This window comes from Nomascus leucogenys, chromosome X (genome assembly GCF_006542625.1).
Source record: "Nomascus leucogenys isolate Asia chromosome X, Asia_NLE_v1, whole genome shotgun sequence".
Lineage (NCBI taxonomy): Eukaryota > Metazoa > Chordata > Mammalia > Primates > Hylobatidae > Nomascus > Nomascus leucogenys.
In genome coordinates this window covers 18,906,398-18,923,681 of record NC_044406.1, presented here as the reverse complement: position 1 = coordinate 18,923,681, position 17,284 = coordinate 18,906,398, and positions in this window count along the sequence as shown.

Here is a 17,284-nt window from a genome sequence, read left to right as displayed (position 1 = left end):
TAAGGTGTTCCATCTTGTCCTACTTACATCAACCTTCAGGAAGGTCGCCTCAGTGAAGTTGGGACATGCTGTTCTTTTTCAAAGTGAATTTGCAAAATATTGCCAGTTCTTTCTTCCCGAAACAAGAAAGAAGAAAAATATCCTACTGCATTATTTCAATAGCTCTAACAAGATGAAATTTTGGCTTCTACCAGGAATAACAAAAGAGAGAGGGAGAGAGAGATTCTGGCTGCAGTCCCTGTAATAACCTCTAATTAGTGCAATGAATAACAGCCACCACGTCTTCTGTTTCCTCAGACCTTTCTGTCACTTCTCTAAGGGTCGTAGAGGTTAGTAGCATCGTGCCATCAAGAGGCAGCATCTGATTCTCAGCTGCTATTGGCTTTTATCCTTGTTGCTACCCTCCAACATTTGCATCCGTAGCCAATCATCCACAACTCTTCGTGGCTTTCTCATTCTAACCTCAAGGCCCCTTGAATTCTCCCAACCTATGCCTAGCCACTTCCGTAATGCTCTCAGGGGTACAGAAAAATCTGGGTCTTCTCTGATACCACTGGAAAGCAACAAGAGACTTGAGAGTTGGTCTCATGCCCTTCCTACCTAGACTCTCCTAGATGTGCCCCCACTTCCACTCTAGATGATACATTGTGGGGAGAACTTAGACTTTTTCATCCCTTTTCTGTCTCATGCCTGAAAATAAAGCACAAGATTCTCTCTACCCTCAGATCCCCAAACCTATCTGAGGGTTTATCATGCTCATACCCAGTGGCATGCTGGAGCCAGCTCATACGGGCTTCCTAGAGCAAATTGTGTGCATCTCTTTCCAACTTCACAATCAATGATGTCACGCTGGTAACTTGAAGCTGGCCATAGTTGGAGTATTTACACCAAAAATTGACAAACTGCAAATCAGGGGATTTTTTTCCCCTTGAAGAACCATCTTTTAAACATTTACCAGCACATCACTGCCTGTGCCAACATCTTAACTTGACCGGGACAGGGAGTGGTGCAGGGGTCACTGAGCCCCTTCTTAAGGACGCGCCAATGTCTAAGCTACTCTCTCTGTCTCTCCTTTCTACCTTCCTCTACTTGCCAGCCTCTGGAAATGTCAAAGTAGAACTCTCATCAGAAATATTTCCCAAATATATTGTTTAAGGCACCTAGCTCTCACCTCCCACACATTCTAACTTAATTGGTCTGGGAACAACCTTGGCATTGGGGATTTGGTACAGGTGTAGCCTTGCCACTGGGGATTTTAAAAGCTGCCAGGCTGATTCTAATGTGCAACAAAGTTTGGAAACAAGTGTTTAAGATACTGGCTCTCCACCCTAGTTGCACAATGCATCCTCTGGGAAGTATATATATGTGAACGTCCATCAAAAATCAATTAAAACTGAGTCTTTGCAGGTGGAGTCCAGACACTGTTAGGCTTTACAACATCCTCAGGTGATTCTAATGCAAGGAGAGGATTGAGAACTACTGGTTTATAGCAGAAATTTTGGCTCTGATAGTGTTAAAACTATGCCGGTAAAGCTCAAAACCTTACAAATTTATTTAGAAGCTCAAAAGCTGTGAAAAGTCATTTCTTTCTATTTTCCTGCTATAACTACCTTACCTTGGGAAGCAATCTGTAGAGAAAGGTTTCACTGCTGCCTGAATGGTGCAAGAAAGAGAAGTAAATGGAATTCCTGTGGATGAATCACACAGGGGTTACCATCTAAATATTACTCCACTACAAGAATTTAAAACAAAACTTTCAAAACTACGTTCTCTAGTTTTCTTCAAGAGACAGGGGAAATGGGGTAATCCCCAGGCTTCTGTCTTTTGTTTGTTTTTTAGAGTCTAGTTGGCTTTTCATTCTGTTTTTATTTTTCAGACACTCAGATCACTTTAAGGATCTTGTGGCATTGAGTCTCTGCTTTGTAGCCAATTGATTTCACATTTCAGAAGCTTGTTCCTCTAAAATGCACAATTAAATGCTGCCCCATGCTTTTTACTAAAAACTCCATTAGATACTCTATAACTCTCATGATTTTTGTAATCTTACACCCCAGTGAACCTTCAAATCACTTTTCCCTACTAGATATTTCCCCTTTCCATTGTGATTGATTCAAGAGTTCATCCAACAGATCCACACGCTCAGTGATGGAGGTGGTGATAGTGGTATTGGTAAAAACACTAAATTAGCCACCGGCTCTATTATTTCACTGTGATATTAAGACATATCCCACAAATCCATCAACATGCCCACATGCCATAACAAGCTCACATGCAAATTGAGAAGCAGCCCTTTCAAGTCAGACTGACATGGATTTTAATCTCACGTGTGCCACCAAATAGACATGGGCTTTTGGCAAGTTAATCAACCTCTCTGGGCCTCAGTTTCATCACCCATGAACCAGAGATACTTCTCTTAGAGGGGTGTTGTGAAGACCACAGTTAATATATTTAGAGTTATCAATTTAATATGTTAAGGCCATTGATTATTATTTTGAGGTCTAGGCTTAGCCACATGACTACACCACATAGTGTATTCGTGTGCTTTTCTCACAAGCAGAGAGAAACAGTAAGCTTTCATTTTCCCTTTTTTTTTTTTTTAATATATTAGCAACAACTAACCTTTACCTAACATTCAGTGTACCACATATGTGCCACAGGTTATAATAAAGAAAGGGCAGGGAGGCAAAAAGAAGAAAGGAGTGGGAAGTATAGTGCACGAATTATCAACCCTTGCTTTCACACCCCCCCGCCATGAATGATGATTAATATGCAAAGGGAAATTTGTTTCATCAGAAAATGATTCAGATGCCACCCTTACTCTTACGTCCAGAATTCACCACTTTCTAGCGCTCTTCTAATTCTCTTGATGACATAGACGGAGAGCTTTTCTTGGGTGCAAGAGTTTCTTCCTTCTCTGTGCTCCTCCAGCTGCACTTTGTTTTTATCTACACCAAGCACTTGTCATGTTTTAATCTAAAATTTCCCAATACAGATTTGTTTCTTTCTCGACGTTTCTCAACCTTGACTGCACTTTGTAATCACCTGGGGAGCTCTAAAAAACATTGAAGTCTGCGTTCTACCCCCAGAGATTCTGATTTTATTGAACTGGGAGTTTGACTTGGGCGTGGGAATTTTTAAGGGAGACTATAATCTCCAACCAAGGTTGAGACTCCCTGGCCAGCACCCTCCCCAGACTGTGAGCACCATGAAGGCAGTGACTGTGTGATACTCACTTTCACGTCCCTGGTGCATAGTATAGTGGCTGGCACAACGGTTGCTCAATAAATGTAGGAAGATGTTTAAGATCTTGTCATTTCTAATTCTCTCCCAAGCGAGGAAGGAAGTGATCAGGATATCCCTAACATTTGGATCCTGCAATCTTGAGTTCAACAATCCCAGGGGTTCCTATAATTAGATTCTCATGGATAATGATGACACTATTTGTAGTCCCCCCCGTCCTCCCTTTGTACATTAAACAGATACAGAATAATTTCATGTTATTCAGAAGCCTGAGGGAGATCTATCATCAATCTTCTTCACAAAAGAATAGCGAGAATTCCCTCCCATAAAATGTTTAATAGAAGCAAAAAGAATACTGTAGCAAGATTTCCTTGTCAGTGAATAGCTCCATCCAAGCAGAGGCATGTTAGCCCTTGATAGATATGGCAACATGAGACCCTGTTCCATAACCTCCACTGCCACTCCTTATACCTAATATTTGTTTCATTTGGGACACATTTACTGAGCGGATATTTTGTGTAAGATTCTGAGTTTAGTGTTTTGAGAAATTCAAGGAAGTTTTGGCATAATGAAAATACATCAAAATTGCATAGTACTTTAAAGTTTACAAAGCAATGTCACACACAGCACATTCCAAACTATATACTCCAAAGGATTCTTGTTCAGCTCATTCATTTGCCGATAAATTTACAAAGGTATCCAATCCTTCTTCCCTCTCCTTGCCATGGTTACAGCAAACGCTAACACTTTGGTTTCCACATCTAAAGCCAGCCCCACAAGAAAATGAGTTATTACTTGCCCAGGAATAATTTAAGAAGTTCTAGAAAGATCCCACAGCCAAAAAACACCTACCTTCCTCGCCCACATCTGAAATTTCAACATTTGAGAGTCTTCTCTTCCTGATATCCTGCTGGGAGGAGTAAGAGAAAATTCTCACGACTTAATGGATTTGTCAGCTGCTTCCTCATCCCAAGAAGCAAGGGAGAAGGGGAGCAGGATCAGTGATTGTTTGGAAGAGGATGAAGAAAGAAATGCTGGGGAGCCTGGAAAACAAATTCCTCCACCTCCATATTCCACTTGGCCAGTGCCCCATTTCAATTTTGGGCAAAGTGATCATGCTCTCTAAATGTCCAAAAACAGGCTTAACTACACTTCTTTCTGAAGATGCTCCTTAAATCTGCTAACTTTCACTTGCTTGACATATTTTGTTTGTGTAGTTAAACCTTCTGAATATGAATTGCATACAACTGTCTCCAGATCACCTGGGGTGGGGGGTAAAGTATTTCTCAACAAGGGCCCTATTGGCATTTAGGATAGGAGAACTCTCCTTCATACTAGAAGTTTTCTCTCCCTCCTCCATCTCAACAAATGGAAGTAGTGCATCACCCCCCCCGCACCCCAGTCATTCTGACAATCAAAAATGCTCCCACACACTTCCAACTGCTCACTGGGAGAGTGGTACTGATTTGGGTTGAGAATCGCTCATTTTACACCCCGAGCAAGCAAGACACAAAAGGCTCACAGCCATTTTGGAGAGGCATTTTGCCTGCAGAACTTTGCAGATGGAGTTGTCATCTTATCCTATCACCTTCATTAACAAAGTAAATATTAGAAATTACCCAATCATGTAAAGCCTTTCTACCAGAAACAATACAAAATAAACCGGAGAAGATTCCCCCTCCCATCTTGTGAGAACTTACACATCACATGTACTCCTCTTCAGCTTCCCCTGAATTCAGTTGCTCCCAATAAAATTGCAAATACTTTATTTTGAAACCTTTGAAGAAGATTACTGAAGTAGTGATGTCTTAGAGGTTACTCAACCAATACAAGTTGAACTTGACCCCAGACCGGAAAGTTAGGTCTACAAGAGGAACATTTCAGTGTCCCCCAGGGGGCGCCATAACCCCTTCACAAGTCTGTCAGCCCTTTGTTCACAAGTCTGTCAGCCTTTTGTTCTGTGTGTGGTTAGGCTGGTCTGCAGCCCTGTTCCATTATGGGGTTGATGGCAAAGAATAAATCTCAAATGTGATCACCTGGGGACCAACCAGGTCACCTCTGGTGGCCCCATGGCACTTTGGCTGCACTGAGGTTTCGTAATCCACTAAACAGTTTGATTATCCGTGGCCAAAGGTGATCCCAAGGTGAACCGGACAGTCCTGTTTCCAGGTGACAAGTCTCAAATTAATCCAATTCTCCAAGGTACCAAGCCTTCCATTGCGTGGGCTCTTGAACACTTCTATCCATTCAGACACACGATGCCTGTATCTCATCAAGAAAGAACCTGAATTCTGTTTCTCTAATCCCCCATGGCTAAGCAATAACTTGAGATAGTCCAAGTCTAAATGCTGAAACAATGCCACCAGGTAGTACAAGATTTCTTTCTCACCTTGCTAAGAACAGATTTTGGAAAGACAATCTTTTTTTCTGCACTCTTCCTATTGGTATCCTTTTTTTTTTCTTTTTAGTAAATGTCAAAGGCAGACCCAGTAATGCCACTCTTGGGTATACATCGAAAAGAAGTACCCAAACAGCCCTGTTGTATAAAACTGTGTTCCATAGCAGTTTAACTCATTGCAAGTAAAAACTGAGGAAAAATTCATCAATTAGAGATTGGATAAGCAAACTATGATATATCCATGCAACTGGATACTACCTAGCAATAAAAAAAATGAACTATTGATGCCCACAACGTGGATGAATCTCAAATATATTATGATAAGTGAAAGAAGCCAGACCAAAAAATAGAGTGCATCTATTTATATGAATTTCAAAAACAGAAGAGACTAATCTGTATCTTAAAAATCAGAATAGTAGTTACCTCTGGGAGAGGATGTTATTTGGGAAGGAGAATAAGGAAATGTTCTGGGGTGATGAAATTGTTCTGTATCTATTTGTGTGGTAGTTACATGAGTGTATAGATAAAATTCATCAAACTATACACTTAAGATTTATATATTTTACTGTAGGTAAATTATTCCTTAATAAAAAGAATTCCAGGGCAAATACAAAATTATAAATATAGTTAAAAGCCCCCTGTGAAGCATCTGATGCCCGATGTTTATACTAATGTTTCTCTCACCTATGTCACGCTTTGCAAAGTCACATTTTTATGCTCTCCTCTGAATTATATAATTGAATGGAAGTTGACGGTAACCCTTTCTTCTACAGATTTGTTTGAGCCACAGGGGCATCCAGGAGAGTAAGCAAAATCTCCCAGCAGTCTCGGTTTAAAAAAATCAGATTAGTTAAGGAAGCACTTCTTCCTCATCCTCAAAACCTTGCCTGGAATCTTTGAGACAGGCCTCCTTTTATGAGGCCTACTAAACTCTACAATGACTGTTGGAGCAATAATTGCCCTATGCCCCCAAGTTTCTTCCTTTTCAAATTCAGTCTTTGCCCATGTGAATAATTTATGATAAGTCTTGTTTAGAAGACAAACACATAGTCTCTACCTGATTGAATGCCCCTTTCAGCCTTTTAAAATGCAATAAAGCAATTCAGTGTTCTAAAATTGTTTTCCCAGGCAAGCATTTAATTACTGCACAATTACCCAGACCATGCATCCAAACTGGCACTTGCTAACTCTATAGCAAGAATAATTTAAAAATTAAAAAAAAAACTATGAAGAGAATCATATTCCAGTTGCATACAACAGCACAGTGGGCTTCTTGAGTGCTTATCACATTTTTATCAAAATGGAGCCAATTAGAATTTCAAAGGAAGTTATTGGAGCATTGCTTATGAGTTTTTGTTTCTGAACAGGCTAAGAAGAATTTGATGAAAACTTGATTTGTTATTGCATGTCAGAGTTCAAGGCCACTGGCTGAGCTCAGCAGAGGCAAACCCACCAAGAAGCTAAGCTGAGTAAAGAATATTCCAGTAATCTTTCATAATTTATCAAAATGTGAATGTCTTGAACACATAAGTGGCAACTACAAAACTTGAAAAACTTTGAATTCATGCCTGTTAAAAGTCATTTAAACATTTAAATTGAAGGATAAAATCAGAAAGCAAAGGCTTCTTAAGGAGGAGTTAGAACCAGAAAATCAAGATCTATCAGTCAATCTTTGGGGCCAACCTGAGCTACACACACCCAGGTTGCAGACCCCATGACTTCCTTCCCAGGTTTGCTAGAGTACTGTCTTAGATGGGGTGCTTCAAGAGCAGACCCTAGACTTGGATTTGTGTGCAAGTGATTTATCAAGGAAGAGCTCCCAGGAGAAACCAGTAAGGATAAGAAAACAGCAAGGCAGGGAAGAGGAGGAAGCCAAACAAGGGTATGATCTCAAGCATTTGAGGCTCACAGCTCATCTGGATCCCAAGGGATGCTCTGAAGTGTGAATCCCACCCTGAGGCATGAGAACACCAGTCAGTCATTGAGGTGGAGGTACAAGGAGATAAACTTCCTATAACTTTAGGTTTTCTCCTAGTGCCTGAAAGTTGGCTCCAAGAGCCAAAGGACAGTTGTCTGAAAAAAAAAAAAAAAATTGAAGGCAGTTGTGTACTGGTAAATGTTTAACAACTGGGTGGGAGCTGGGAGAAAAAGCCTTGATTTGTAGCCATTACCCATTTCCATGATGTAAAATACTGATTTTACATCATGTAGTTGACCAATGTCAAACTACTGATTTGATGTCACTGAACATGGGGGTGCGGGAAGAAATGCACAGTAGCACCCCCCATTATATAGTATTTCTACTATACAGATAAAACAGAAATAATCTCAAGATCATGGATAGCAGTAGTATGTAGCAAAATAATTAGGAAGTGAAGAGTTTTTAGTATTTATTACCTTTTGTATAATATAATTTATATGACTGTAAGTTTATACAGTAAATTCTCATTATTCATGGTACCTTTGTTCTACAAAGTTGCTGCAAACACTAAATCAGCAAATATCAAATCAACATTTCTAGAAGACATACAGAGTTGGGTTCCTGTGAGCCTCTGGTCAAAGCATTTTCGTCAACCGACTATATTTTATATGTGTTTCTATTTAAGATACCTTATTGCCGATTCATTAACATCAAAATCATGGCCCACAGCACTACAGCTTAGGCCTGAATGAAGCTCCTCTAACACATATGTTTTCCCCATAAAGCACATCACAGCCTTCTTGTGCTTGGGAACACTAGACAGCACTTCAGCACCGTAATTGGAGGCCATTTTAAACAGTGAAATCACCCACAAAAAGCAGAAAAATGTGAAAAACCTGGCACTAAATATACCACGAAAAGGACGCTTGTTTATAGTATGAAAGCTGAAACAAGAAGTCCTTGTTCAACCTCAGCTGGGAACGTGCACGTCGGGCAACTCAAATTTTTCGCAACTCTGCACACGCACATGTCCACAGATGACCACAAGTATTGATTTGGGGGTTACAAATAAATTTTAGTGAGTAAGCGAATTCACAAATGTGGAATCCACAAATAATAGGAGTCAACTGCCGTATAACTTAATTTTTAGTAATGGCCATGTTTAACAACCCACTGACAGAATTTCTAAAAATTTAACAGTCAGCTCTTGTAAGCCTGAATGAGCCAGCTCCAGCACAGCACTGACTGGACTAGACATTATCTTGACAACCATCTCCACTGGCCTGTAAACTCCTACTAGGCAGAAACCAGGTCTTGTTTATTTTGTTATTCCAGCACTTAGCACAATGCCTGGCTCATGGCAGGTAATCAGAAACTGTTAATGGAAAAATGGATGAATAAATGCATGCATGCATACAATTCCCCTCTTTTTATTATGACAAAATAATAAACTCACATTGAAAGAGCTTTTTTTTTTTTTTTTTTTTTTTTGAGACAGAGTTTCCCTCTTGTTGCCCAGGCGGCTGGAATGCAATGGTGCGGTCTTGGCTCACTGCAACCTCCACTTCCTGGGTTCAAGCGATTCTCCTGCCTCAGCCTCCCGAGTAGCTGGGATTACAGGTGCCCACCACCACACCTGGCTAATTTTTTGTATTTTTAGTAGAGATGGGGTTTTGCCATGTTGGCCAGGCTGGTCTCGAACTCCTGACCTCAGGTGATCCACCCGTCTCGGCCTCCCAAAGTGCTAGGATTACAGGCGTGAGCCACCACACCCAGCCGAAAGAGCCTTTTTATGTTTGTGAACTACCTTCCCTTCCAAAGGTTGTTGGGGTCCCATCTAAAGGTTGTTTTTACAAAATTCTGTGACCAGCATCTTTAGTTGTGCAGACAAGAAAATGGAGCACTGAGATTAGGTGACTTCCCAAAGCTGACAGAGTCAATTAGGAAGAGAGCTAGGACTCAAAAATCTTCATACTTTAAATCCAATGTGCCTGCATCACACTATGATTAGCTATGATCCTTCAATTAATGAGAGCAACACACCCATGCTATGCATGTGCAAAGTACCCACATTTGCTTCAAAGGTTTCAACTGGTCACTAGTCTATCCAACGAACAAACAACAATGAAAATCACCTCCAAGAGTTACAACTCTTCAGTCACTCATGGCACACAATTTTGTGTGCTGGATTTTAAAAGCTTCAAATAACTGAAACACAAATTAACCACAATTGTTTCTGTAGCACCACTTTTTAATGAAATGTGTTTAAACTGTATTATGTGCAGAAGACTGCTAAGGTATAGCCTGCAACCTTTGCAAATTTCTAAACTCTCAAATGGCAAATGTTTGTGCAAGCTCCTGGCTATCTCCTAAATCATATTTCCTTTAAGAGTAGCTTATTTCCTGTGCATGTCCACACACCACAAGTTATCTGCCTTTTCAACTTGTACCAATGTTTTCTCTTTCACTTATGGCTGTGTCTAACAAAGCAACATTTTTAACTGCTTTGTACCTGACGTGAATAGAGAACACAGGAACCATGTTGAGGTTCAGAGGCTAAGTGGTCAGCTAAATTTAGTGGCTAAATGATACAGTTCTGTGACTCAGCCTCATAAAACATAAAATTCAAATCACCAAAAAAGAAAAAGAAAAATCTGGAACTGCCAATGGCCTTTTCAAACTGTACTGCCATATTCAGAAATTGACCTCTTCCTTGGAGATTCTAGATCATAAGAATAAGCAACAGGGCCTACAACAGTGCCTAGATCATAGTAGGTATTCAAAAAAAATAGCTCAGCAACTAACCGGAGTCTAGATTCTCCTCATAAATCTTCAGGAACAAGAAAAAGTATACTATCATTGAATAACAGGTCTTCCTTGGCTCTGGTAGTGGCTAATGAGCCCCCATCAGCTCAGCTACATTCAAGAAGTTTGCTAATTATTTGCAAAGTAGCTAATCACAGTTGGTCCTCAACAGCCTTAGAATATAGTAGTGTACAGTTCACAGCTTTATTTCTTTTATACAGAAAGCTTGTATACTGTCAAGAAATGACATTCAACTCTTCAATGAGATGGGATTACCCCCTTTCAAGAGTGTAATCTGAAGGAAGACTTGAGAAGGTTCCCTAAAACTCAACTAGGAAATGTCAAAAGCCTTCCCTTAACCCAGCAATTTCACACCTGGGAATTTCATTTTAGGAATTAACAAAGGATTAATACATAAAGAGCTCCCATAAATATTTAGCAAAAATAAAAAGAGCATACTCTTTAACTTCGCAAATGATGACAGAGGATATTTCAGAGTAAAAATATAAATAACCAACAATTACATGAAAGCAGTGCAATAGTGAGATATATTTACTCATCAATCAACCTGGAAGAATTAAAAATATTAGTAATCCTCACTGTTGTCAAGGGTATGGAGAAATGGATTGCAGGAGTATTATTTGGTATTCCAGATTTTGAGGATCAATTGTCTGTATCTATTGAAAGTGAAAATGCCCATGCTATCTGACCCAGCTATTACACCTCCAGGCATCTATCATATAGAAGTATAGAAATATATGCACATGTACAAAAACATAGAGATGCAAAAATACTTCAATTGCCATTTTTTTTAAAAAAAGTTACAATTAAATGTCCATTCTCAGGGGAGTCATTACATAAATTATACCACATCAATAGAATAATATGAAGCCATTTAAAAGAAAGAAATGCATGGATATATTAATACAGAACAATCACCATGACATAGTAGTACATGGAAAAAGTAACTTGCAGAATAATTCAGTGTAGATCTTATTTAAGAAAAAAAGCTGTGTATGAGCATATGTACATATACTTGAATATACGTGTATAGAGAAAGGTATAAAGGGAGACAAGAAACTGCGGTTGTTGCTTCTGGGAAGGTGAGTAGATGGAGAGAAAGTGAAGAGGCACTTTTACATTTTACTGTGTGTACTGCCACATCATCATAATTTTGCAAATGAAAAGGTATTTATGTATTGCTTAGATGATTTTTATAAAACAACAAAAATACATAATAAAACAATTTTTTTGAACAAAGCCTTCGTCTAGAAAGGACTTGCTATTGGAAGGCAGAAAAACAAAAGGGAAGTTTTGAAAAACAAAAATGAAAAGACCAAGTGAGTGTGTGTAGCTGAAGGTTCAAAGGCCACTTGCTGACTCTACCCTAAAGTTAAAAATTGGCCACTTGGAGTTTGAGGCCAGGAATCACAGGGGACTCTGTTGACTGCTTGAGCTGAACTAATCTGATTAGAACCTGGATAGAACATGAACAAAAATGTCTCTTTCCACTTCTGTCTCTGTGTAGCTTAAAAGTGTCCACCGATTCTTTGCCACTCCTCCCATCAAAAGCTGGAGTCTATTTTCCCTCCCCATGAATCTAGGCATGCCCTGTGACTTGCTTTGACCCATAGAATATGATAGAAATGACAATGTGCTTGCTCTGAGCCAAGCCTTTGAGCACCAAGCCACAGAGAAACCTGGAAGCTTCCACTGTCTGATTATAAGAAGCCTAAATATCCTGAGACCACCATGGTAAGGCCCAGCTAGCCACATAGAGAAGCCACATGACAAAGAACTGAGATCCGAGCATATAACCCTAACTGAGCCATCTCAACCAATTCCCAACCATTCAAGCCACCGAAGCCAAGGACCCAGACATTGTGAAGCAGAGACAAGCTACCCTCACTGTGCCTCTCCAAATACTTGACCTACAAAATCATGAGCAGGTAAAATAGTAGTTGCTTTAAACCACTGAGTTTTAGGGTAGTTTGTTCCACAGCAATAGGTAACCAAAACTCTCTGTGCTGTTCTCTTTCTCCCCATTCTTTCAACTATGAGAAGACATTACATGGGTTTGTAGTCTGACACAGTTGGATTTCATTACAAATCCTATAGTCACAGTACTGACCATGGAAACAAACTAACATTCTGACCCAAAAGATGCACCGTGCCAAACACTCAGACAACTATCTTCCTAGAAACTTCCAACTAAGTATTCTAAGATATCCAATAGTGCATGGGTGTTTTCGAGCTGGAAATAATCAGGTCATTCTTGAACTTGGAAAACCAGATTGCCAGCCCCTGATATCACAAAAGGATTTCTCTTCTCTGGAACCTGCTCTGCAGAAGTTCATCCAGAGGCTGGACCCTCCAAGGGATACACCCTGGCTCCGCCACCTGGTCCTTCTACATGCTGGTCCAGCCTCTGACTAGCATGGATGGGGAGCATCTGGGAATCATTGAGGGGCTAAGGGAAGTGGCAAGCAAGGAGGGTTATGGGTGTGGGTGGGAGCAAAGCCACAGCTGCAGTCTTCAGAGATCATCTGGGTGGGCCCTGAGACTGAGCCCCCAACAGGATTTGAACCCAAAGAAATCTGGCTGTTTGACTTCTCAAAGAAGGAGATAGTCCCTGTCAACACTGGCCTGAAGCTTCTCCAAGTGATGCTTTCCTAGCACACCAAGGTAAAAGTTGCTTGGTTGCCCTAAATCTTGAAGTCGGTCTGTTCCTAACGATCTTTCTGACATGCATGTCTCAAATATTCAGCGTGGTCCAGAAGTTCAGAATCACTGTATCCATCCAGACGAATGTACACAGATGTTTCTGACTTCATTCTCACATGAAAAAATAAATAATTGAATTGCTCTTTCCCATTTTGGGATATTTTGACTTAGTTTGCTGGGAATTTTTCTGGCTAGTATACAGCTGAAGTTTTGAAACTTCCCATGAATGACACATTTTAGTTGTTCTGCATAAACAGACGTGACCACCATCTATTCTAGATCTAGAGCCTTGCTACTCCAGGAACCAGCAGCATCAGCATCACCTGGGAGCTCGTCAGAAAGGCAGAATCTCAGGTCTCACCTTAGACCTACTGCATCAGAATCTGCTTTCTGACAAGATCTTCAGGGATTTGTGTGCATACTACATTTGAGAAGCTCTGATCCGGGGGACCACATCCTTAGGCTGCTGCTCCAGGAACATCCAGCTCCTCTTTCGCCCCATATAATTTCTTGAAGATAGAACCATTTTTCAACAAACATAAAGACTGGCTTTGAAAAGCAACCCCAAATAGACAAACTCACTGCCTCATATAGCAAGAACTCAATTAGGTATGGGTAGAAGTTTACCTGGAAGGCTGCATGGTTGAATTATGTCCCCCTAAAATATAGATTGAATTCCTAGCCCCAAATTCCTCAGAATATAACCTTATGTGCACACTTAGTTCGATGTGACTAGTATCCTTGTAAGAAGAGAAGAGATACACAGGGAGAAGACGGCCATGTGATGATGGAGGCAGAGACTGGAGTGATGTATCTACAAGCCAAGGAATGCCAAGGGTTGCCAGCAACCACCAGAAGCTAGGAGACAGCCAAGGAGGATTCTCCCCTACAGGTTTCAGAGGGAGCATGACCTTGCTGACACCTTGATTTTGAACTTCTAGCCTTCAAAATTGTGAGACAATAAACTGTGGTTTTCAGCCACCCAGTTTGTGATGCTTTGTGATAGCAGCCCTAGAAAACTAACATCAATCGGAAAGGGGCTTAATGGACTCATGCTATCTACAAGAGTCTCCACTCCTTTCTTGGCCCCAAATGAGAGCTGCAGTGTCTCCTGCAAGGGGCCCCTCCTTCATGATTCAGGGCTGAAGAACCTCTAAGCACTATTGCTATCTTTGGTGATAACATCACAGAAACTTTTCCAGCAATAGGAAGCAAACAGAAGTCAAGTATTGAAAAATGCCTCATATACCCCTACCCCACCCTGTTTTAAGCACTCTGGGAATGGAAGGAAGTGAAAGCACAAATGCTCCTCAGAGCCTAACTCCTTCTTCAGGAACTCAGCCATCAAGCTGGCTGGATTGATGAGGAGGATCCTACAGAAAATATCCCTTATCTGGCCTCTTTTTAGCTCTGTTCCTCTTATTGTAGCAAGGACCTTAGCTGGTTTGGTTTGTCCCATTGAATGCCATGCGGAACTTTCTGCTGTTCTTCAGCAACATCACTGATGCATTTGTAACCCTGAACCTCAGACTGAAAGGGGAAATCCTGCCTGGTGCCCTTTCTCAAGATACCAAATATATGTTTTTTCATTTTCTCTTATCCCTCCCTGTTGTTTACCAAGCATCATTTCGAAAGATCTCAAAGCCAAAAAGAACCTCAATAAACATCTGGTCTAACTGTCTTACACATGATGAAATGGAGGTCCAGAAAGGTCAAATGCTGGACAGCAAAGCCAACATGAAAGAAAGAAAGAAAGAAAGAAAGAAAGAAAGAAAGAAAGAAAGAAAGAAAGAAAGAAAGAAAGAAAGAAAAGAAAAGAAAGAAAGACAAACCCTTAGACCATCCAGCTCCCAGTCTCTGCTAGCTTCATGGCCACAGCACAGTAAATATACTGCCTCTTGACAAGTTTTCATCTGAGGCGAAGTTTAGACCACAACAACAACTTGAGCACAGCCTTTGAAGTTGAACAGACCTCAATTTGAGTCTAAATCTTCCACCTAGATGTTGGGTGACCCTGAGCAACTTAATCTCTTGGTTTCCTCATTCCATGTAGTGGGGACAACACCACCTATCCCGAAGAGTGCTGTGATGATTGATAAGATAATCTATGGGAAGTCCCATGTCAGTTGGGATGGCTGGTTTCAGCTCACAAGTAAAAGAGAGACTATTTCTTTTTGTGGCTCCCTCTTGGGAGTGAAGAAACTTTTCCCAGAAGTCCCCTCAGCAGCTTTCTTCATCTTATTGGCCAGAGTTGATCATGTGTCCATTTAAGGAGAATAGGAATAACCTTAAGTCAATCAGGCATCCCTGAAGAGGTGGATGAGATTAGCTTCCCCCAGGACACATGGCTGAAAAAAAATGCACAGTTCTGTTAGAAAATAAGGCAGAATTCATGCTAGATAGGCAAGAAGCTGTGACAATTACAATAAATGTTTTCCATTAATTTCTGACAAAGTTTTTGTGGCAGCAACTGAGGGATTCTCTTCCTTCCCCCACCATGCCATTTCATTCGAAAGGAGTTTCCTGACATTCCTGCTGTAGCATCCCGCCATTCCTCTGGAAAATATGTCAACTCAGCTATTCATCCCTGGTGACTCACCAAATATGTAAGCTGCCCCAACTCCACAGTTATACCAGAAGTAAATACCTGAGGATAAAACCATCCATGTGAATAATGCTTTCAAGTTTACAAAGTTCTTAGACATATTTAATGTGAGCCTCTACGTCTAAGGAAAATGAGGATCAGGGAGCAGTGAAGGGACTTGCCCAGGGTTCTTACCTAATAGGTGGCCATGCTATGTCTAGAATGAGACCCCAAATGCAATGTGCTTTCTGCAACTCTGCATTGCCACAAGGAATCCTAAGTAGAAATCTGGCATATATGGCAGTCACCAGCTAAAAAGATAATTGGTGCCAACTGCATTGTGGGGTTCTACAGCCTGAACCCTAGGATACCCTTCTTTCAAGATCCATTCATTTTCTAATCCAAAATATTCCTAGCAATACAGATACAACTTCTCTTTGTTCAAAGTAGAATGTCCCATTTAGCAAACATTTATATAGCACTTGCCCTGTGCCAGGCATTATGCAATGTGCTTTACAAGTATTAATTTACTTAATCCCATTTAGTTCTATCTGCTTAGAAGTCCCAATGTCCTGAGGTAATACATGTTTCACAAAAGTCTTGTATGATTCATTTCATTGGCAATCTACCAAAGGATGAGGTCCCGAAACAGTCCAGAGTTCAGGAACAGATCAAACTTTCAGGCAAAAATATCTTCCATCCTTTGTCCTACTTTTGTACTAGAAACAATCTATGCCCAAATTGCCCAGTCAGAACAAACACATGTAAACAATCACACCGCAGTCTGCAATTACTTGAGGAAAATTCTGGATTGTCCTAAACTTATTATAGGACATAATCCTTTTGTCATTCCTTTTTCTATTTTAGCATATTATAATCTTCCTTAAAAGGCAAGGGAGCTTTCTGGCTCAAGTTTAGGAGGACCAAAGGGCATTGGTTGGTACTGCTTTCCTGTGAACATTCTTAATCTTCCTGTTGGTATTTTAAAATAACAGGTCAGCCATGAAAATTATAAACGGTACAGTGTAAAAGTCCCTGTGAAGTGCTGCCATTTGCAAGAAGAGGGCTTTCTGACGGTTGCGAAGTCATAATATGCCTCCCTGCTTTTCATGTGACAATAATTACTATCTAAGCTCTGAAGTGTTTATTCCCACAGCCAGGAAGACGACATTTATACCAGGTTCCAGCCGTGAACCATTACTGTTTGCAATATAGAATCCCCATTTTTCAGTATGGAAGGATAAGGCCTTCAAAGTGTAAAAAGAGGGCACTTAAGATGTTTTTATTTTTTTCCATTTAACAGTCTGGGATAGCCCTTCTAAGAAGGATACGATCAACAGCCTCACATTCTTGCAAAAACAAGTCACGGTTTTATAGACTTGATTAAGTAAGTACCAGTCGGTGCCTTTTTACCTCCTAGTCTTTTTTCTCTCTGTGTCTTTTTGAAATTAAAATTTGCCATAGATATGATAAACCAATAAAAATTACTACTCCTCACACATTGAGGAACTAGAGGAAATTCTGTTAAATTCTAAGAAATTTTGCTTATTTGAAAACATGGTACATTTTGCTAAAATAAATTGCCTTTGATCAAACAGACTGTTACAAATAG